The following is a 24,528-nucleotide window of genomic DNA, read 5'->3' on the forward strand; positions in this document are numbered from 1 at the left end:
CACACTTAAGGTGTCTTTTCACGTCAATTAACTGGACCTAGAGGGAGAATCCTTTGCAACTATGTTCAGAGGCTTGTCTCCTAGGTAATTCTAGGTCCTGTCGATGATTACATCAACCAGATTTAAATCGATGAATCACACTACTAGAGTTTTCTTGGTTAGTTCTGCCTTCCTGGAGTAACTCCAGTCTCCCCTTTCCTGGATCATACTTTGGAGAAGTATAACAGCTTGGTGGAACTTTTCAAGCCTAGTCCTTTCAAAGGCTACTGGAAGCCTGCAAATGAGCCACCCTGGACCAAATGTCCCTTTATGGTCTACCAAACTATGGTGGGTGGTTGAAAGGTGCATGTGTGGTGTGATAGAAATAGGATTGCTTAGGCTGGGCTGCCATTGAGAATGTGGGTGCTGAACACCTGACTAGTTGTTTAGTTATTACTGCATATGTCTTAGATCCCCCATATGTATTCTTTAAGGTTAATATAATGTTACAAACATACACTGTCCTCTTACTTATGAACCTGATAGAAGCTTATGCCATGTCCATTATCATGCTTTAATGGGGCCCAGTGGCCATCACTGAAGGCAGTATGGTACAGTGATTAAATATGCATCTTTGAGTCCCAGGTTGTAATATCAGCACTTAGGGGGCAGAGGCAGGACAATTTTCAGTTTGAGGCCAGCCTGGGCTACATAGTAAGACCTTATTTCAAGCAAAATGACACAAGTAAAACATGGAGTTGTATAGATGTGGCCCTGTCTTTAGATAATTCTTATCTTGGACATGTTTGTGAACTCTGCCTTAGTTTATTGACTAGATCATGAAGAAAATAACTAGTAAAGTTACCAAAAGACCCAAGAACGAATATAAATAATATCCATCACAGCACTAGGCATCTAGTAAGCATTCAGTGCATGGTAACTACTATTCTTATTTCTTACATTCCTAGCTTGATGCTTCTGGTGCCTCATGCTTTTAGTGGTTCTACTTATCTTTCAGATATCAAGCCAAATACCACTTTCCCAGGATGGTTTGTCCTGATAGCCATACTACCTCCCTGTACAGTCCCTTTCCATCAGAGTACTTCTCTCAGCTGTGATTATACACCCATGTGTGGGATCTTCTGGTGGACTTTGGTCTCTGCCAAGCTCTGTGAGTAGGAGCCATGCCTGTTTCTGGTTATTCTTACATCTTCTCCTTGTATGCTTGGCACATAGGAGCAGATGACAAAGGCAACTGTTATAAGCTATTTTGAGTCCATAATGCAAAACTTTTGAACTCCGAAATTGTCTAAAATCAGAAACTTTGAGTGCTGGCCTGATATCACAAATGGAGAACTCACATCTTGTGGTGGCTTCCAGTCAAAATGCAGGGTCAGTTAAGATATTGTACAAATTTGCCTTCAAACCACATGTATAAGGTGTATAGGAATCATTGTATTTTGTAGTTAGACTTGGATCCCACCTCCCAATGTGTGTGTGTGTGTGTGTGTGTGTGTGTTGTGTGTGTGTGTATATATATATATATATATTTTTTTTTTTTTACCAAAATTGAAAAAAAAAATCCGAACCCTGAATCATACTTATGGTCCTAAACATTTTAGGCAAGGGATACTCAACTAGTATTGTGCTTACTGTTTTTAATGAACTGGAAAGTTATTAATGAACTGGAAAGACATTAATCCCAACCTCTTCTCCTTCCAATGGCCAATACCAAGGCTCAGGGAGGTGTGTTAGCCTTCCCCAGTGTGTGTCTTCGTACAGCGATGCCCATCAGCCATGGGTTTGTGTATTGACCTCCTTAGGAATACAGAGCCAGGGGTTCCTATTCACTAACGCTGTAGGAGATGGTGTCAGAGTGGTAAAAGGGTCCACCCCAGGGCTTCTGAAGACTCCTTGGGGTCACTAGTAATCCCGACTGACAAGTCATGTCCCATTGAAGAAGCCCTTGTGGCTCAAGATCTGGCTCAGACAAGGTTTTGCCAAGTGCCTTGCCTGGCCTTTGCCATTGGTTTGTATTGAGTCACCTACGTGTGCATTGGCTCTCACTCAAGGGCATTTTAATGGAGCTGCCTAGTCTCTGCCCTAAGAGTGGTTCCAATTCCGGAGTGCTGGTATTTGGTTTTAGAATGCGCTGTGTGGCGGCCAAGATGAGATTAGTTGTGTCCCCTGACTCCGGGGCCAGTGACTTTCTTTTTCCACTACATCAGTCTGATCCTTTTAACAACGATGTGCCCAATAAGGAGGTAAACTTATGACCCAAAGATTAAGTGTATCAGGCCCTCTGTGTGAGCCTGGCCGGGTCCACAGGCTGAAGCATTTCCTCCTTTTCTCTGTACCCACAAGTCCAAAGCACACACTTTGAACGTATCATTTTCCCTTTACTCTTTCACGTGTTTGACAAAGTGTGGCTAAGATTCAATGTCCTCTTCAACTGCAGTCACCCTTTTCCCTTATTTTCTTGATTATCAGATGCTGTCTATTAAGTTCTCTGGGGAGCACTTGATCCTGGAAAGTGAGTGCTCCCAGATGGAATCCTGAGCCTCTAAAAACTCATGAGTAAGAATAAAATACCCACAGCTTTGAGCTCTGGGGTTCCCATAAGAGATGCATCTTTGTGTCAGTACACAGAAAATGTCATGTTCCTCAGCACGGTGACATACGGGTGGTACTTGTAGCAGTCTGGACAGCCTTCTCCAGAAGAAAAACCGAAACTGTGGGCCCTTTCACAGGCTTCCAGCTTTTCATAAGCACTTTAAGGGGATGAAGGTTTCCTGCCTTATTATGTGTTAACTTTTTGTGACTACATATCAGACCTTGTAAGTGCACAGTGTATCTATCTGGAGAGAGGAGCCAGTGTTTCATTGATGGGATCTGTGTAGAAAAAAGGTGGAAATCACGACCATGGCTCTGGCTGGTTAGTATATCATTTGTCCTGAGTCCTGTTCATTCACATGGATAAGACTAATGTTCGTGCAGGGTTACACTGAAAAAAAAAATCATTTTCCCAGATAAAAATGAAGAAAATGCTCAAGTCATATCTAATCATATATTAGAGAAATCATTAGTTTTATTTCTGAGATGAAAGAGGAATCCACTCACTCACTCACTCACTCACTCACTCACTCACTCACTCACTCACTCACTCATTCTGGACTAGTGAGTCAGCTGACTCAAGACCTGCTCTCACTACTGTTTCTTAGGACTGTGTGAGCCAAAGTTGCAGACACTTTTTTGGCCCTGGCAGCATCCTGGGGTTCTCCTTCCTGTAAATCCCACTCCTGGCCTCAGTCCATTCTTCCTATTGTGTTTGGCACTTTTGAGACCTTATTTACCCACTGGCCCTTTAACAGTTGTCTTTCTCCTTAGGTGAACTTCACCTTCTTTCCCTGAAGTTGTTTAAATAAAAATAACACATTGCTTTCCAGACTGAAAGGACATGATACAATGAATGAAAAAAGTAGTACATTTAATTAAAGATAATTTATAGTACCATAAAAATTATAGACATACACGAATTCTGCCCTCGTTCCTCCCTCCTGGGCTTCTGACTACACAGAGATGATTATTGTTAATGTTTTCCTGATGTTGCCTGCGTGCTTTTAAAATTGACTATATTGTTGATCTTGATATTGAAATTTTGGTGTTATATCCTGATTCCTGAAATGGAGAAAAGATTAAATTATTTGACATACTCTTTTCTGTTAGTATTTTCTTTTCCTTCTATACTCCCAATATTTTATAATACAGTTTCCTGTTAAAGAGGTTTTTACAAAACAAAGTGAAGAAAAGCTAAAAAATGATTTTCAGGGCCTTTTTTCATTATGCCCATGTATGCTTACAGCATAGTTATATATTGCTTTATGAGTACCTGTTGTTTCTCTAGTACCTTCTCTGGAGTTTAATGACAATTTTCTTATTTGCTCTCATATAGTTCTCACTATTTCATTTTTATTGATTCAGTAAAATATTTTACATAACAATATTAACATTTTAACCTTATTTCTCTGCTCCAGTTTGGAATAGTTTATTTTATAACATCAGTTTGGAGCTGCCTTTTTCTCTCTTGCATTGTGTGACCCTTTTCTTGGATATCATATCTCCTTTTTTGTTCTTAAAATACTTGTTTGTTTTGAAGAAAACAGGCATTAATGGGATTTTTTGATACTTTTCACATCAGAAAACATTTTGTATGATAATAATATTATTATTATATTGTTATAATAATAATTATTGAAACGTTCAGTTGACAGCTTAGCTGGGTATAAAATTATAGGTTGAAGATTATTTTCTCTCAAGACTTTGATGTCATTACCTATTGTTTTTGTAGCTCTTATTGTTGCCATTCTGATTTTTTTAAATGTTATTTTCTTTTTCTCCTTAGAGGCTTTTAGTATTTTCTCTGTATGATTGATTGTATCATTGAGGATCTAGTCAGAAATAGAGCAATTCAGCAGGAGTTTAATAGAAGGAACGGAGTTCAAGGTGTTGGAAGAGTTGAGATTCCAATGGAATAGTAAAACAAGCCAGAGATTAGAAATAGCAGAAAGTCACTAGATCCTAGAGCTAGAAGGACCAAGAAAGAGAGATTTTCAATAGGTCCCCAAAGTTAGGGCTGCCTCTAAAAGCAAGAAGGATGGAATAAATACAGTCTTTGCCAGAGGTATTACTCAAGACAAAGAAAGAGTGGGGGAGACATATCCTGGCTTTCTTCTTCCTTTTGGTTCTGTGATCCATATTGACCAAAGTAACCAGGAGCCACATAACAGTGACACACAACCAGGAGGAGTTATCTTTCTGTGTGTGGAGCAAAGTGAAGCAGAAGGAGGAAGGGAAGTGAATTAGAGGGCAGACAAACAGAAAACTGGACTGATGAGTGATCTGAAAATTTATAATGATGGGTCCTGGGTTGAATTTGTTTGTTTATTTATTTTTTACATTTTGTTGTTTGGGGACAGAGTCTGGCATTGTAGCCCTGGCTGGGCTGGAACTCTCTATGTAGCCCAGACTGGTTTGGAGTTTGTGGCGAACTTACCCTCTTAGCCTTCTGAGTGCTGGGATTAAATATGTGAGCTGCCATGCTGGGATTGGTGTGAGTATTTAAAAATCTTGCTGCTGTGCCTTTAGTACTCTTCTTCTGTAACTCTTAGAATTTAGCTTTAGCCATCCATAGCTGGTTCTGTTATTTTCTCTTTCATCTTCTAGTATATATGCTGTCAAAGCAAGTGTGATTTTTCCAGTTCTGCCTTTTTCTTTTCCTTTTTGAGAGATTATCTTAACTTTATCTTCCAAACTACTGGATTTTAAAATGTCTGCTATAGTTTTGATTTTCAGGAGCTTTTTAGGCAGGTGTGGTGGTGCATGTCCATGATCTTGGTACTTGAGAAACAAAACAGGAGGATCACCACAAGTTCCAGGTCAGCCTGCGCAACATAGTGAGTTCTGGGCCAGCCAAGACTGTGGTACAAGACATTGTCTTTAAGAACCAAAAATTAAAAAGAAATTAGAAAAAAGAAAGACAAAGAAAAACATCATATCTTTCTCTTGTTTCCTGAGAGGCTCCCTAATTCAAAGCAGCACCTTGACTTTGATTCTTGGATATGGAAACTCAGCTCCTTGTATCCCTTCCATTAATCCTAGAGCATATGTTTTATTCATTTAATTATCTAAAGATGGGGCTTATTTTGTAATTGATTGTCATAATTTAATAGACAACTTAGGTATATCTTTTTCTATCCAAAACATATTAAATGACATTCTGTCTTTTTCTTTTTCTTTCTTTCTTTTATTTTCAAAACAGGGTTTCTCTGTGTACCTCTGGCTGTCCTGGAACTCACTCTATTGACCAGGGTGGCCTCAAACTCACAGAGATCCACCTGCCTCTGCCTCCCGAGTGCTGGGATTAAAGGCGTGCGCCACCACTGCCCCTCCAGAAGTGTTTCTTAAATGTTGTTCTGAGTGCTTCCTTCAGCACTTCCCAGGGCTCTGGATACATAATAAACCTGTCTAATGGTGGACTGTATTGTAATTCCAAGAGTATCAACTTAGCCATCCCGAAGAATTATCCCAAATATTACTACTTTGAGTCCATCTTCTCTCAGGTTGGTCAATTTCATTAAAAAATTCTCTTCTAACCCTTCTAGAAAGTCATTAGGCCATATTACTTTCTGGGAGCTAGGGAGGAGTATCACCCAAGATCCCAGACTTACAACTTTTAACATCATTCTCAACTTTGTACTTCACCTACCCTCCGTCTGTTCCAGGCACAGTCTTCTGCTCTTACATCTTTACTCAGTGACACACTTGTCTACTGCCAGGATGGGGGAGGAATAATTTCTTTTCTGTGTAAGCTTGGGGAAGGATCTGACTCTTTGTGTGTGTGTGTGTGTGTGTGTGTGTGTGTGTGTGTGCGCCGTGTGTGTGTGTGTGTGTGTGTGTGCAGGTGCAGGTGCAATATATATGCATACATGCATGTAAAGCCAGAGGAAAACCTGGGATATCATTCTTTAGGTACCATCCACCTGTTTTTTGAAGACAGGGTTTCTCACTGGCCTGGAACTGGCCAACTAGGCTAGACTGGCTAGACAGAAAGCCTGAGCGATGTCTTTGCCTTCTTGGTCATGCTTGGCTTTTTCACCTGAATTCTTGGGATTAAACCCAGGTCCATATGCTTACAAGGTAAGTACTGTACTGACTGAGCCATCTCCCAAGCCCGGATGTGAATTTTTAAGCATTTGTACAGACTTCCAGTAAGTCCTGTTGTTTTTATCCCCACTGTGCACTGCATTCAGAGCTTACCCATGTCTCCAGTGCTTGGAGGCTCTGACCATGCTCCTGTGCACGCCTCGACTTTGGTTCCTTAGGTCTATTGGCCAGTTTCCCTTTCCCCACTTCTGAAACTTTATGTTTCCACCTCCAGTTTTCTTCATGTACTTGCTAGACTTGCAGGCTCCATAATGTAAAAACCTACTTGTCATTTTATGGGGATTCTGAAGGGAGTGTGTGGTTTACCGAAGTCTTGCCTTCATTTTTGGATCTCAGTACAAGTGTCAATGATGTTGGTATCTTTTATGGCAGAGAAGAGAGAGAGAGAGAGAGAGAGAGAGAGAGAGAGAGAGAGAGAGAGAGAGAGAGAGAGAATACTTTTCTTTTTGGTCTAGAATTCTTTTTTTTATTACATTTGGTTATATTTAATGGCTACTTTTTTTCTTGACTTACTAGATTATTTTTTTTCTCTTCCTCAAAAGCACACCTCCATCTTCTATGATTGTGTGTGTGTAACTCTTCGTTTTGAACTTAAGACCTTGTGTATGTTAGGCAAGTGCTCTAACACAGAGCTCTATCCTCAGCCCCCATTCTACTTTCATTTTGCAGCAAGGTCTCTCCAAGTTACTCAAACTAGCATCGAACTAACTCTGTAGCCTGTGTAGGCTTTGAAATTTCAATTTTCCTGCCTCAACCTCCTGAGTAGCTGGAATATAGACCTGTGCCACCAATCCATTTCTTCTGTGTTTATGTGTATATGTATGTATATGCATCCATGCCACATCACGAATGTAGAGGTCAAAGGGCAAGTTTTGGGAGTTGGTATTTGATTTCCATCTTTTTAAAATTTACTTTTATTTTATGTTCATTGGTGCTTTGCCTGCATGTGTGTCTATGTAAGGGTGTGAGATCCCCTGGAACTGGAGTTACAGACAGGTGTGAGCTGCCACGTGGGTGCTGGGAATTGAACCTGGCTCCTCTGAAAGAGCAAGTGGTTCCATCTTGTTTTAAGACAAGGTCTTTCTTGTCTTTGCCTCTTGGGTGTGTCCTCTGGGTAGGCCAGATGCCCCAGTAGCTTCTGGGTGATTGTCTGGTCTTTCTCTCCCGTTGTGTGGTATGAATGCTGGTGTTACAGATGGTTCCCACTTTTTACACTGGCTCTGGAGGAGACCTGATCTCAAGTCATCAGGCTTGTACAGCAGGGATCTTTGCACTGAAACATCTCCCCAGCCCCACTTCTAGAAATCTTCAGAAGCAATTGTACACAAGCAATAATTAACACACATTAACTCTAACTCATGCAAAAAGAACTGTCTTCTTTATAGGCTCATATTGATATATGAAGACTAAAATTTATTTTGCTTTATGTCTGAGGCTGGATTGTTCCTTCTATTTTAGTTCTTATGTTGGCTTCTTTTTAAAGCCCCCCTTTTGGGTACTTGAATAGGAGCAATATAGGAACCCTGTTGTTGTCTGTGGAAGCAGAATTTTAGGTTTTAAAGTACGTTTTCTAAAAGCTCAGATGACTCAGTTTTAAAATTAATTATTGAATGAATGCTAATTGCAAGATAATTACATAAAAGTAAGTGGAGATGTTCGTGTCCTGGGAGGCTATAGTAATTATCACAATGTGAGGCAGTGTTTGTAAACTCTTTCTAGATGCTGCATTGTGAAATAAAAAATTTCAGGAAAAAAAGTCGAGACATATGGGAACATAAACACATCTTGAATGCCCTAGTAGAGCGCCCCACCCTTCCAACACCATCTGGGCTAGCAGAGGGCACCTCCTTAGTAATCTTGAGCTGTAGACAGTGTCATCCTTGTGCCGGGAGGAAGAGTTCTGGATCTTGAACTAGCGCAGTGGGTTCAGGCTGAGAGAGCATGTATTCACCTTGACTGCTGGGGCTTTCTCTGCTGGACAACTAGAGATTCTAACGTCACCTCAGAGAGTCTTCCCATTTCCAGGTCTCTGCCATTTAAAGCCCAAAGTGATTTCTAACTAGTCTTAGTTTAAAGGCTATGCCATTGTCCTTATCTGAGTATGGAATTTATTTATTCTTTATTGTAAAATTATCTCCCAGTCCCCACATGCACACGCCACTGTAGGTTTGCACACACACACACACACACACACACACACACACACACACACCACTGCAGGAACACTTTATTACAGTGGAGTATTCTGCTGTTTGTAATACTACATCGTAAAAGCTTTGTGGAAATTTTATTCTACATTTCAAGTGTACAGAACCAGCTTTTCTTTAGCTCTAAGCTGGCCACCAGCCTGTATTGTGTGACTGCAAAGGCAAACTCCAGTGTTGGACACACGAGTTAGGGAATTGCAATGCTCTGTGTCTCGTATGAATTTGCAAAGACAGAGCTGCAAGGCTTGCGGATGTAGAATTGAAGCTTAATTTTAAAGACTGGATCAGGATTCCTCTAATTAATTACAACCATAGCTTCTTCTGGGGAACAGAACTTGATTCCCAGAATGCACTTGGTGGAAGGACTCTTGCAAATTGTCCTGATTTCCATATGCAACATGCCTTGTGTGTATCCCCTCACAAACAAACAAACAAACAAATGAACATTAAAAGAAAAAAATAAAAAGAATGTGTGGTGTCCATTTTATAGTAAGACAAATTCTGGATCCTTAGTGCTTTGGGGTTTCAAATTGAATTTTACAGTTTTCAGTGTGATCTGTTTTTAGCTTGGGGTAGAATTTGGTAAATACTATTTTTATTTCTAACCAGGTATTCTGAGCAGGAGGTGATATTATGACCTGGGGGTATTTGCTCATTTGTGGTTAACAGGCCACCCATAGCTTGCTGTTCCTCCTTATTTAAAAGTTGAAAATTTGACTAATTAAACAAGCGCTGCAGGAGAGTCTGATGCATAACAGTGTTTTGGGGCAGGTGGGGTGGAGTGTACTGGGGGCATGCTCCCTATCCTAGGTCTCCCTCTGATGCTCACAAATGATTGTAGGGCTAGGGGATGGGAAGCTTATCTAGGCATAGTATTTGAAAGAGGCAGGGTTTAGTAAATAATTGTTTAAAGAGGCTAGGTGCGACATATTGGGACATTCAAGATATTGAAAAATAGTATCGTAATTTCTCTGAGGGGAAAGGTCTAGCCACCACAGTATTTGATCTAAGTTGTGTTTTGACACTAATTTTGGACAGAAGCTATGTGGGAAGTGACATTAGTTGAGAATTTGTCAGGTCATCAATAAAATCTTGACTAGACATTTTACCGCCTTCTTGTCTCACATGACTTAATTAGATCTGAATACTCTTAATTGAAGATTTAAAAAGCCAAACTAATGAAAGAGAAAAGAATGCAGCTGATGCAAGATGCATCTGGCTCACTTCTGGCAACACCACACAGTCAAGCCTTTCTGTGAGGGCTGCTCCAGAATAGAAGGGAGTGCCTAGAAGGGGTGCTCCTTTCCCTTGCTCTCACCCTCTTTCTTCACAGTCAACCAGGGAATAGTTTGTCCCAATAAAAAGGCCTTTTCAGACACAGGAGGGCCTTGCTAATTTTATTTGTGAGAATAAAATCAAACCTCAAGTTTTTTTTTTTTTTTTTAAGCAGTATAAGAATGATGAGTCTGCATGCCAACATTTTAATAAGATTAGTCTTATTAGGAAAATGTAAGCAGGAGGATGGAGGCATTGTGAGGGGTTTTCTCTAGCTAAAGAAATATTGGTTGGCCTTCAAAGCATTTAAATGAAGATATATTGAACTTAAAAAATCACTTTCCTTTAAACCAAGGAAAAACTTGTTTTAAATTATCTGGGTAACTTGGAGATAGCATAGAATAGCACTAATAGACTATTTGAAGAAATTGGAATATTCTGGGTTAAAATGTTTTTTTTTATTATAAATAAGTATTCATTTTCTTGTGATTGTTACACATTGGTAGCTTTCTAACTATAAAAAACTTTTGACCTAGCACACTCTGAAAATGCATAGTAGAGGCATGGGACTTATGCAAAAGGACTTCCAAGCCAAACATCCTGCTTCATCCCTTTGAAGAGGAATCTCTGTTTTGTGTTGTTGTTAGTATGTGTAGTGATACAACTAACTTGAGCCACAAAGACATTTTGCAGCAGTGGTGACACCACACTCAAATATTCAGGAGTGAAATAACATTGTAGTGTGCAAAAACCATTCACAACTGAAGGGCTAAAGTGAAATAGCATTGTGGTGTGTAAAACCACCCACAACTGAAGGGCTACAGTGAAATAGCATTCTGTTGTGCAAAACCATTCACAACTGAAAGGCTAAAGTGAAATAACATTGTGGTGTGCAAAACCATTTACAACTAAAAGGCTAAAGTGAAACAGCATCATAGCATGCAAAACTATTCACAACTGAACGGCTAAGGAGTTTTTTCTTTTACTAAGTGGAGTAGAAACGCATGCCTGCTCATCTGGGCAACTTCCTCACAACTGAAATGCAATGTTATTCTTTTTAGAGAAGTCTAATCACCTCAAATCCATACTGTAGACATAAGACCAGTTTGACCTGTAGGAAGAATGTGCATCAGCTTGAAGAATTGAGTGTGGGAAGGACTTGGAGAGAAATACTAGAGGATGAAGCTCAGCTTATTTTTTTTCTTGTGTCTTCCAGGGTCTTGGTATCCCTTCTTCCCTTGGTAAGGATTCCTTTACACCAGGATGTTAGGGCTGTAGATTAGCTTCACCAGAAGACTGAATTTAAAAGGAGAATCTGGAAAAGGAAGGTCTGTGGTGAATGAATCTAGAGGTGATATTGTGATGTTCTTTGAATGTCAGGGCTTCTTCCTCTATCAGAGAGAACTACACATAAAGTTACCCAATGGCTAGAGGCATATGGTACCTTCATAATTTAACCTTTCTTACCTGAAAGTTTGATTTTACCTCAGTGTCACAGCAACAATAACTCTGCTCATCAAATCATTTGACAGAAGGGAATGCCATATGTTCAGACTTCCAATTTGGAAGCAAAGGAGGCTGACAGGCTACTTCCAGCTTCCCTGGCCACTGGGCTAAGAGAAGACTCTGATATTGGATGCTGACAATGGGGTTTTGTAGCTATAGGCCAGAGATCTGGTTCATGAAGCCTAACCATTGATGCTGTCTGCATAGGTACATGTGGTGGGGGAGCCCAAAGTTGTGGTTCAATCATGTTGGTTGACCTTGTTCAGCTCCTGACGAGGCAGACATGTTTGTGAGACTTTAAGCTGTAGCTCCTAGGAGACATAATCTCACAGCAAACTCTCTGTTTCTCTCACTCTTACAATCTTCTTGCCCCTTCTTTCACATTGATCCCTGAGCTATGTTGACATGGAGGAGGTTGGAGAAAGTCCAGGAATCTCAACAATATCCAAAGAACTGTAGGCAGTGTTGAGAGTGGGAGAAATAGTCTTCCCTAGGGAAGAACACACCAATTGGTTTTACAACGCCAAATGGTCAGCCCTGAAAACACATACAAGTAACATTTTACAGACTGACTAGGTTGTACTTACATATTTAAGAATACACACACATACCAGCATACATACATACATACATACATGTGTGTATGTTACAACAATTAATGGAAACAGAAGCCATGAAATTGAAAAAGAGCAAGGGGTGTATGGGAGGGTTTGGAGGGAGGAAAGGGAACAGGGAAATGATGGATTATATTATAATCCCCCCAAAAAAAAACCCAAAGAAATAATTTTAAGAAGTTAGTTGATGGATAGTCATTTTTAATTGCTATTTTGACACAACGTAGACCTACTTGAGAAGGGAGATCCACTGAGGAATATTCTAGGTTAGATTGGCCTATGGACATGCCTCTGAGGGATTTTCATGATTATGTTAATTGATGTGGGAGGAGCCATCATGAAAGTGGGCAGCACCGTTCTCTAGACCCTCAACTGTATAACTAAGAGGGGAAACTGAGCTGAGCACAAGTGTGCATGCATCTGTCACTCTCTTTTGACTGTGGATTTAACATGACCAGTTTTCTCAAGCTCCAGTCACTGTGACATCCCTGGTACTGATGGACCATTGGATACTGATGGGCCACAATCTGGAATTGTGAGTTTAGCAATCCTTTTTTCCTTATTTCATTTTTGTCAGGGTATTTATACCACAGCAACAAAAATGAAACTAAGACAATGGCCATTAACATGACCTATGACATAAGGGCACCTATATGCCAGAGACTTTCATCTGTTAAGTGGATAAAAATCATATTAAGTTACTCTCAAGAGTTAGGAAAAATGATTGGAGAGGGGTTTTATAACTTTAAGTGCACTGTGTGTGGGTGGCCAAACGAAAGAGCCTAGCAACTGCAAGCAGAAAATCCCCAGGCCCTGCAAGCAGCATGTGATGGCAGTTTTAGCTGATATTTTTCCTGGGATCCAGCAAATTGTTAAACAGGAAGAACAGAATAACATACTACTCAGGATTCAACCCTCTTAACCAGCTTGCAATTTGACAGTGGGCTGAGCTTTGGGATATTATTATAAATTAGTCTGTATGTGCTCTTTCCCCCATTGGAGCAAACTTATTTAATTTGATAATGATCTAAAAATGTTGGCCCCATGGATTGTGATTTAGAGGTAGGGATTTTTATATTTGATATAACAATTTGACTTTTGGCTTTAATTTGAGACCTTTTATCAATTACCTCTTCCACTCTGCTATCTCTATGGGGGAATAAAGTCAGATATCTGTGCTGCTATCATATCCTAAAGATCTTAAAGAGATTGGAGTTATTTATTTAGAAGTCCTGGATCATATTAACATATTAATTTGAGCCCTTTAATAGTATAGACTCTATACACTGTGATCTTTGGGCATTTCTCCTTTTCCATACTCAGAGGTGGCATATATTGATGGTAACCATTTGACCTCTCCTTGGATTGACCAGATTGAGGGCTGTCTCATTTATTGGGTGTCCTCTAAGTGCCTGAACCTTTGTACCAACCACCCACTTGACCTATGTGTCCCTAGGGATATGTAGTTGAGCCTGAAGATGTTTGCTGACTGGGCCTTTGTGGACACCATTGAGCACTTACTAAGCTCCTCCTTGAGACAAAGTGTCGCCCTGGGTACTCTGAGGACAGCCCAGTGCCTGGGCGGGTGGCTTTTGATTGGTAAGGACCAGTAAGTCTTTTAACTGAGACAAATAAGAGGAGCACAAACTTGCAGGAATGCATTAGACATGGCTGGGGGACAGTGATATAAAAGCTCCTGTGAAGGGCCTCCTCAAAAGAGTTATTTGGAAAGATATTTCTCTAATTTGGAAACTTGCTCCTTCCTCGGCTGCCCGAGCACCACTATGTGCAAGTTTTCTAACTAGATCTGTGTGTCAAGTCTTCTTTGATGGATTTTTTTTTTAACCACTTGCTCCACAAGTATTGCTATTTTGCAAGCTTCTTCCTCTGGCCCCTTTCTCTGTAAACACATTGTGTGTGTGTGTGTGTGTGTGTGTGTGTGTGTGTGTGTGTGTGTGTAGCACATGTATTCATCTCCAGGCAGAGGTGACATTTTCTCTATGGATGACACTCCATTTCTGTGTCTGGCTGCACCCCATCACCTGAGTGACAGGCTTCTACTGGTAGTTTGCCATTGGCAACTGGGCCTGAATATCATCCACCTGCCACTTTGCTCCCGTGAGATAGCTTCATTCAGAGCTCCTTACTTGTGGCTATTTTACTACTTTACAGTGGTCTACTCAATGGTTTAAAGAATTCATTAAGAATGGATTTAAAATGAGATATGATCTGTTGGCCTATTCTTTTAAGTTGATACTTGAGACCTGTAGGTATCTTTAAAAAATGTTTCAGCACAGAAATGAATGAAAAGAGCTGACCTTATTGTTAGGATTTTCAAATGTTTTAAACACACCCATCACCTAAAGAAAAGCTTTCAGAAATTTCTGGGCCTTCCCCCCCACCCCCAATTTGGGAATTGATTAATAAAGAAGCCTTGTAAAGAAGGCTTGGAGCCGGGCTGTAGTGGCGCACACCTTTAATCCCAGCACTTGGGAGGCAGAGGCAGGAGGATCTCTGTGAGTTTGAGGCTAGCCTGGTCTACAAAGTGAGTTCCAGGACAGGCTCTAAAGCTACACAGAGAGACTCTATCTTGAAAAAACCAAAAAAAAAAAAAAAAAAAAAAAAAAAAAAGGCTTGGAGTGGTGGCCTGTGCCTATTGTGTTAGCACTGGGGGTACCGAGGCAGAAGGATTGCCATAAGCTGAAAGGCAGTCTAGGCTACACTGTGTGTTCAAGGCCAGCTCTGGGTACTGAGTAACGTTCTGTTTCTAATAGCAGCAGTGGCAATGGCAGCAAGAGCAGCATCAACCCAAACAAACAAAAGCAAAAAGTCCTTCCAAAAATAGAGAGCCCACTAATGTGAGATTCTGTGTGCTCACCACTTAGCATGCTCCTGCAGTGAGCAGACATCCAGTTTCCAGTGTAATGCTAACCCACCTCAGACCCCGGTAATCTGAGGCAATGCCAGCATTACACCTGTGAGTATCTTAGTGTGTGTCTAGAATATAAACTATTATTTTTTAAAACTTATGTAAAGTTAAATCCATAGCATACAATATACATTTGATACATACATATAACTACCACTCCATTGAACACAGGACATTTGCATTTGTGTGTGTACGGACACACACACACACACACACACACACACACACACACCCTTCATGTTGCTTTCTGCCTACCTCCCACCATTATTATTTTCGTGCTTTACTTTTGCTAGTTTCTAAATTCGCACAGCACATACTGTAGGCGTGGAATCCTGTATACTTGTATGGCTTCCTCTGTACCATATGGTGCTTCTGAAGTTTTGCATCCTGTCACAGGAATTTATATTTTATTCTTCTTGTAATGGCCACATTACATTCTCTCATATAAACACACCATGGGTTTGCTTATTCTTTTAGTGGATGTATTTTTTTTTTTTCCAGCTTGACACTGTTTTGGTCACACCTGTGGTGAGCATGTGTATGAATCTTTTGGTGGATGTATGTTTTACTTCTGTTGCATAAATCACTTGGAATGAAACTGCTGGGTTAGTAGCATTGATACATACTTAATTTTGTAAGAAACTGACCAAGGAGTTCCATTTCACATTCCTCGAAGCAGTGTGAGGGCTACTGTCATTTTGCAGCTGCAGCCACACTCCGCGGCACCAGCCTTTCTACCTTAGCGATTTGATGGGTGTAAAGCTGTTCCTCATGCGTTTCGGTTCTGTTCCTCTGATGCCCTGAGGCGTGGGGTCTCTTTGCAGGCGCTTGCTGGTTGTGTCGTTTCGGTGACCTGTCTGCTGATGTGGGCTGCTTGTTTAAACAGGTTGTTTCTTTTTGCTCCTGGCACAAAAAGCTGTTCTTAAATTATTCTGCGTGTAAATCAGATGTCTCTCTAATGGATATTTTGTCTCAGTTTTTTGTTTGCTTTTTGGCAGTATTTATTTTCAAGCGTTTGTTTATCTGTTCATTGTATATGGGACATGTCCATGTGTGTGAATCCTCGCATGTGTGTGCTCTGGGGTGTGTGTGGAGGTCAGAGGGCAACCTCCAGTGTAGGTCTTCCCCGCCCCCTTGTCTGAAGCACGGTCGTTTATTGGATCGCTGCTGTGTCCTTCAGGCCAACTGGCCAATGACACAGATCCTGGGGATTCTCCTGTCTCTGCCTCCTCGTAGGCATGTTGGGAGTACAGGTGCATACTTCTGTGTCCTGTGGGTTTCTGGGGATCTGAACTCAGGTTCTCACATGTGTGTGACAGTCACATAACACCAAGCCATCTCCCCAGCCCGACTTTTTTTTTTAAAGACATTTTTAAATGTTTAGTCCTTTTGTGCTTTCTCTTTAACAAAAATTTGCCAGCACCAAAATCACAATGACATTTTATTTTCTTTCAGACTTGATAAAAGTTTTAGCCAGCATGCTTATGTCTATGATTCATCTCAAATGAGTTTTTGTATCTTCTGTGAGAGTCAGATTTTAGTTTTTTCCCATCTTTTTTTTTTTTAGTCCTACTATGTACTGAAAAGATTCTCATTCCCCCACAACCCCATTGAGTTGCTCAAGTGCCTTAGTCAAACTCAGATGACTGTATAAGTCTGTAGGATTTTAGATTGCTTACTTTGTCCTATTGTTGTGTTTATCTTTATACAAATCTCACACTGTAGGCAAACAGTCACAATGTAGCATGCTCCAAAGCTACCATAATTCTTTTACTTCATTTATACATAATTTCCAAAATGTAGACCACTGGGATTTCTATGGAGGCAGTGGTAATTAATTTGGTTTTATTATTTTGGTAGCAAACTTGATGGAGGAGATCTCTTAAGTAGAAATTCAGCTCCCTAATTCACCAGTTGAACTTGCTACTTTCAGTACGAGCCTCCCAGTGTTGCTCTAGAAGTCCTTCCCTTCAGCAGCAGGTGTAGAACCAACACCACAGCCTTCTCAACCAACAATGTGAAAAGAAGGCCTTTGAACAGCTAAAACACAATGTAATTTATTGCTTTGATCATGAGAGAGGCCCTCAAATTCTAGCTGTGAAACCATTTATTCTGTGTCTGTTCTGATTTTTAAGATGGGCTCTCACTATATTGCCTAGACTGGCCTCAAACCTGGGGGCTCCAACAGTTCAGGGTCTCAGCCTCCAGAGTCCCAGGGACAATGCCTGCTTTACCCTCATGTTAAACATGTAACAAGCCCTGTGACTTCTTCCCCTGGTTTACAGCATTTAGTAACCTATAAAATATTAGCAAGCAACCGAGAAAAGTGGCATGCTAGAGGCAGGCACAGGTGAGAGGAGCAAGAAGTGACAGGTGACAGTGGTGTCAGCTCGAGTGAGTGCAGTTTCTGTATCAGACGCTGGGCCTTGGACCTAGGAAAAGAACCATGCTTGCGATGTGCTTTGCACACTCTGTGGCTGTGTGGTGCTAGGTACACAGCCACGCACACACGCCAAATTTGGAGACTGATGAGAGAAACAATACAAACTTGTATGTCATGTAGTCGCAGAAGAGAGGAGGGGTTGACTGGCCAGAGAAAGTTTCAGTAAGAACAAGTGTAAGTGGACCACAGAAGGTAGGCACATCTATGGTGTCCCCGGGAGGAAAGAGAAGACATGGAAAATAACAGAACTTAATAAAGGCACTGTTTGCACACAAGTGGGCATGGAGGAGGAGGGCTTGAGGAAAACCAGTAAAGGATGCCAAGCTGCTGCAATCCTAGGCTGGCAGGGGTGATGGAGGAAGAGGTCACCAAAACTGTTAGTCCTATAGCAACTGAAAAGACCCTTCTGTGGTATTTGTGGAGGACAGCAGGCCCTGGCACCTCGACCTTAATCTCTCTCTGACCTTCCTGTCTGCCTCTGCCCGGTCTCTCCTCTCTTCCTTTCTGGGTATCTTTGTCACGGCCTTGCATGGTACCTGTTGTACCCATCTGAGCGTCCTGCCTTGAAAAGGACACAGATCATGTGGATTCCACATAGTCATGTGGGGGCTGAGTCACCAGCTTTCCAGAGACGTCTACCTGTATATAGGTGAGATATCAAGGCTAAGGAAAGATATCACTCACTGGCTCATCTGAAAGCTAGTGACAATTATGTCATTATGGATATTCCTTTTCAACTAAGCCTTCTGGTAACATGAGTGATGAGATACATCTATAAATTGTGTGTGTGTGTGTGTGTGTGTGTGTGTGTGTGTGTGTGTGTGTATGATACATTCAAAGGACAAACATATCAGATGATGCAGTTCCCCATGTGAACATTGGAAGTGCATAAAAAGGTCATTGCCACTGGTGGCCTGTGTCTGCCAACTCCCAGTGTGAAGCCCTAGAATCCCATTCATTGCTCTTCTTCTGCAGACCTGGGTAGATTTCCTTGCTAGTGTTTGTTCAGGTCAATGAGTTCCACATACCAGTCTTGTAGCCCTCAGGATAAGTCCACACTGTCATTCCAGTCATTATGAGGGATGAATGGGGACATTATTTTATGGTCTTTCAAATTCATTTTTTTTCTAATCCGTTGTGTTCTAGGTGATGGGGGAGAAGAAACTCTCCCCCTGTAAACAGGCAACTACTCTCTGGTAGTTGGTCAGAAGAATGGACGAGGTAGGAAGTCACTGGTGGCTGCTCCTTTGCTTCTCTGATCTTTCAGGTTTTACCCTGATATCTGACTCCTGGTTTTTATTGATAAGATTAATTAGATTTACACTTCACCTTAGCTCCGTTGTTGGTAAGATGTCTGAACTTCAAGAAGCTACATGCGTTATTTTCTTAGAATCCATGAAAGGTAAGGTGTGCAATGTTTAGATTAACTTCCCCAAGGCTGAATTAAGTCAGCAAGTGATCGAGGGTGAGTTTTATGAAGACAAGACTGGCACAGAAGAGTAGGGCATCAGTCAGTCAGAGCGAGAGTGGGAAGAGTCTGGTAGTCGGAACATGGTACTTTCTACCGTTGCAAGGCTATATAGACTTTTAGCCTCATGACTTAAAGGGAAATTGAATGAAAATGGATAATACATAGAGTACGTTTATGTGGTGTGTGTATGCATGGAGGTAAACATGTGTGTTTGCATATGTGCACATACGTATGTATAGGCCCGAGGTTGATGGCAGAAAGTCTTCCTTAGTAGTTCCCTACCTTATTCATTGAGGAAGAGTTTCTCAATTAAACCCAGAGCTTGCCTAAACAGCCAGTGCAGCTAATTGGCCAGGGATCCTGCTTCCATCATCTGAGCAATAGACTTACAGGTGAGCCACCATGTCCACCCAGCATTCATGTGGGTTCTACAGATCTAAACTCTGGTCCTCATGTGAGCAATAGACTTACAGGTGAGCCACCATGTTCACCCGGCATCATGTGGGTTCTGCAGATCCAAACTCCGGTCCTCATCTGAGCAATAGACTTATAGGTGAGCCACCATTTCCACCCGGCATCATGTGGGTTCTGCAGATCCAAACTCCCGTTCTCCTGCTTCATTTTATCCACTGAGTTGTCTTTCCAGCCCTAGGTAATGTATTTTTGAAATATAAAGTGTACATAAAGTTTAAAGTATAAACAATAAAGAAGTGATGTATCAAGTGTTTCTCAAACGTAAAGTGATCTTTGGCCTTTGAGCTACCCATGTAGCATTCCCAAGCCACTCCTGATATCTGCTGTGTCAGTGGTACATGGGCATTGGACAAGACCCACTTTCAAGGTCTCACTATAATGTCCATTTGACAAGGTGATGCTGCCCTTGTTAACCGTGAAGGGGGAAGAACAGTCCGTGGCTCACCTCTTACTAACTCTCCTTCAAAATTCCACTTCTTTCCTCTATGTCATCTTCAGCTGCACGAGAGCTTAGAAGGCATGTCTTTTTTTTTTTCAGAGACATTAACACCCACAGCTTTCCTCATTTGCATTGAGAACCAACGGTTTGTGGTAAGGAAGACAGAACCACCTTGTGACATGCTTGAGTTCATGTGAATGCCACAAGCAAAACCCCAGGACAGTCTAGCTCAACCCTTGCCTCTGGGAGTTTTCTTCCAACAGCTTCCACCTGAGAGCTTTACGGACTTTTTCGGTATCCAGGCACTCTGATTTTACAGGCCTCTCTCGTGATACACAGCGTTTGAAGCAGGCAGCATGCTCTCCTTACTCACAAACATTCAGGAATTCGCCTAAACATGAGTTTGCCTCCCCAGAGAGAATGGGGAAGATGCTGTGCTGTGTAATAGAGGGGGCCGTGCTATGAATCCCAGGTCTATCTACCCTCATTTGAAAAAGGACAAATATGATCCCTTTTATTCGGCTTCCTCCATTCGGCTTTCTTCTTTCTCCAAAGAATGTGGCTAACATTGCTGGCAGGGCAGAGGTCTTGTCATGACTTCCATGTGTACAGCCTCTCTGTGTGGGACAGTGAGTCCGTCTGGTGGGGAATTGTAAACTGTCGTGTTTTCTTAATCCATGTTGTTCATTATCTAGCCAGGGAGTGGCTGCATTTAGGAATTTAAGACCTCAGCAAGTGGTGTGAAGGGAGGATTTTCTGGCTCAAAGGGTGCTGTGATGGTGGGTTTTGATTGTCGGCTCCAGAGGAGCTGGAGTCTCTGAGAGACAAGCTTCTGGGCATACCCGTAAGAGATTATTTAGATGAGGTAAGCCTCTAGACATGCCCGGGAGGGTTTGTCTAATTGAGGTGGGAGAAGCCGCACTAAAGGGGAGTGTCAGCTTCCCTGGACTTGCGCACTGGGTTACATCCAAAGGAAGAAGCTAGCCCAACACCAGCACTCATTGCTCTCCGCTTCCTGACGACCACCATGTGACTAGCCGCCTCATGCGGCTGCTACCAGGACTTTGCCTCCGTGATGAGCTGACCCCTTGAACTCTGAGGCAAAATAAATCCTTCCTTCCCTCAGCTGCTTTTGACAGGGTGTTTACGTAACGAAAACAGATGACGAACACCCAAACAAGTTGCTTGGGTAAGGGAATCCCATTTCCTGTGATCGGTAACAACAGTGTGCTGGGTCCCAACCAGGGCCCTGAGGTTCAAGTGTTGTTCTGTTCGGAGTCAGGGAGGCAGACCAAGTTGACCTGGTTCCTTCTAGTCTGGAGGTCCAAAGGAAAGTGTTCCTAATACGACTTAATACTGTCTCCCCCCACCCCCACCTCTATTTTTCTCCTTAATTTGCACTTGCGATTTACAGTGGTTATAATGTGCTAACGGGCTTCCCTCCCACTGAAAACAAAAAAACAAACCACATGTGAGAGTGAGAATGTTCTCCTCGAGAAAAGACAGACTCTGGGGTTTTGCTCCTGACTCAAGGGCCTATGAGGTAGGTGTGATGAAATCTCCTCCGCAGCAGGCCAGGGTGCCGGCAGCCTCGACAGGGTCAGCATCCTCCTCCTCCGAAGGGAGAGGGTGACACTCAGCCACTTCGAGAGGGCAGGAGGTAACTGTAGTGATCCACCTGCAAATCAAGACACTAGGAGACTTCAGACCAGAGTTTATGTCCAGAGTCTGTCTGTCCTGTTTCGGCATCGAACTTGTTAGGACAAACACAATCCAAGTTCATCCTTCTTGGGCAGACGATTATTCTTCCTGTTGTGCTTGATGGGAGAAGATACATCAAGAGGGAAGGAATGGGAAGGACCAGTTAGGGCATGGGCATAGGTTGCATGACCAGTACTCTGAGTAGCCAATATCAGTATCGTGTCCCTGGGTGAGGATTTAGAGAGGAGGATAGAAGGATGATGATGAAGGATGGTGATGATGATGACAAGACCCAGGAGCTCATGTCATATTTTAAGCAGGAATGCCCTAGGTACCCCAGGAACAGGAATTTACAGAGCATGACATGCAAGAATAAAATTCAGGAAGACTGAGCACAACAATGGTCCTCCCCTTTCCAGTACTTACTACTCTGACAATTTCATGCATATATTTAATGCATTTTGGTCATTTTCATGTCCATTGTTACCCCCTCTTATTTCTCTCCTATGACTGCTGTGCTCCCACTTTACCGAATACATTCCCTTTCTAGTTCCACATCTTTTAAAAAATTGTAACCCATTAAATTTCATTAAGGCTACTTGCATGAGCAGGGTTGGGACGTTATTTACTGGAACTTGGCAGTGGTTCTGGCACTGGAGAAACGACTCCTTCTCCTGAAGTCAGTCATTAGTAGTCAATAGCGTCAGGAAAATAAAGAAAACCTAGAGCTTCCTTGAGGCATCTACATCCTCCATGTGTCGCAACTATGGTTCCATGACTTTCCGCTGCAGCAAGGTGATTTCTATAAAGCTATGAAAGAGAGGCTAGACGTGTGGGGGGAAATGATCATGTCTTGAGAATTAAATTTAACAGCTTAAGTCTACCTATTAAAATTCACCAGCATGCGTGCTTTCTCAAATCATGATGACTTCATGGTCTAAGTGAAAATTTTGTATTCCTTTGGAAAATTAAATTAGCATATTCAAGGCCGCTGAAAATTATCTTTGACTGGTTGATGTTATTTCTATAGCATTCTTTGCCTAAGAAAATAGCATCTCGGAGACTTAAGTTTGACAGCTCAGAGTAAGAGCCAAGATCTGCCCAAGGCTTTCATCATCTCCAGAACTTTCTTAGGTGTCTTAATACTCTAATTCATTTAGTCTCCAGAAAAACTGTCAGGTGATCCAGTGCTATGTCAAGTCCTTTACTTCACAAATGAGGAATCAGGAGACTGAGAGACTGTGTGAGGTACCTGGGTTAGGAGTAGACTGTGGATCCAGCTAGTTGCTAACTACAAGATCTCTGTGTACTTGAACCTGTCCTATATTCCACCTCTCTGTCTGGGACAGACCATCTTGGACAGTGCTATTCTACTAGGCATCATTAGGATCATGATGTTATAAGAGATCTGTCTGGGGCACCAGAGTGCGAAAGAGGAATCCTACTTTCCATTAAGTATAAAATGGGTCATTAAGGTAGGTCACTTTTTGAATGTTGCTATTTGGAATTAGAAGCTAGGCAGAATCCCTGGGTTTGGAACTCCTCATCTCTAGACAACGGCGACAATAACAGTGATGGCGGCAGAAGCTGTTTGAAGTCCTTTGCGTTTCCCAAGTCAGAGAAAATGATAGCAATCTCAGGAGGAAGGTCCTGTCATTCTTTCATTTCCTAGAAGAGGAACTGAAGGACCAGAAGGAGGTAGGAACACAGCTAGGAAAGGCAGAGCTGGAGCAGCCCAGGCTCTGGGCTTCGGCAAATCTGAAATATTTGTTCCTCTAGCGCAACACAGGACTCAACAAGGGTTGGGATGAGGACAAATGAAGCTGAACATTGAGCTGCTCTCTGTGAGTGTGCCCTTGAAATAGGGGACACTGTGAGTGTGCCCTTGAAACAGGGGATGCTGTCTGTGAGTGTGCCCTTGAAACAGGGGACACTGTCTGTGAGTGTGCCCTTGAAACAAAGGATGCCGTCTGTGAGTGTGCCGTTGAAACAGGGGACACTGTCTGTGAGTGTGTCCTTGAAACAGGGATCGCCGTCTGTGAGTGTGCCTTTGAACCAGGAGACACCATTTGTGAGTATGCCCCAGAGTCAGGCCACACAGAAGGTTAGTGGAGGCACTTTTCCTCTGGGTTCCTCTGAAGAGTGACAGGACAGGCAGTTTCTCCCAGAAGCATCTCCCAGTGTCCTCTGAGGAGTCCCCAATTCTTCCTGTAGCCACGACTTTCTGTCACTAACTCGGACTTTTGAAACAAGGTGTGAATATTTTGTGCCTTCTGTACAGAGTTTGTAAGTCACCCAGTGTTTCAAGGTGGATCTTGCTCACTTCCCTCCAGTTTATGTTGTAAAGGTGTGAATGTGGCAGCAGGACCTACTGGAAGGGACTCACCATCTTTCTAAGGAGGAGCATTTAAGTCAAGTGATCAGATGCCTACTAAGGACAGTCTAAGTTCCCCAAGGAGGACTTGATCTCAGGGGTCCGAGTTTCTGCTGCTTGTCCATGTAGCTTGCCCTTCTTGCTTCAGGCCAACAGAACAGTTGTTTTTAATGTAGCAGTGGTCAGGACAGACCTTTGCCACATGACTCTACTCAGAGTCTTTTCTCCAACCTTTCGCCCTTCCAAACATCTGTTCATTTTCAGAATTACATTCAGCTTTTGCCACCACCATCAAGTTTCTCTTTATCATCCTTCCCCAGTCTATAACACTAACTGCTCTATTTTATGTCTTTTCACTGTATTCTGAATAAGACTCAAGTACAGTACCAAGAA

The 24,528-nt window shown here is 42.1% G+C and overlaps 1 protein-coding gene across 4 annotated transcripts in view; it reads left to right on the forward strand.

The window, feature by feature from the left end:
- The window catches only part of Npr3 (natriuretic peptide receptor 3), a 70,302-nt gene that overhangs the window by 26,741 nt on the left and 19,033 nt on the right, over positions 1-24,528 (forward strand). The gene's annotated exons all lie outside the window — the stretch shown is intronic.

Source organism: Peromyscus leucopus, chromosome 11 (assembly GCF_004664715.2).
Source record: "Peromyscus leucopus breed LL Stock chromosome 11, UCI_PerLeu_2.1, whole genome shotgun sequence".
Lineage (NCBI taxonomy): Eukaryota > Metazoa > Chordata > Mammalia > Rodentia > Cricetidae > Peromyscus > Peromyscus leucopus.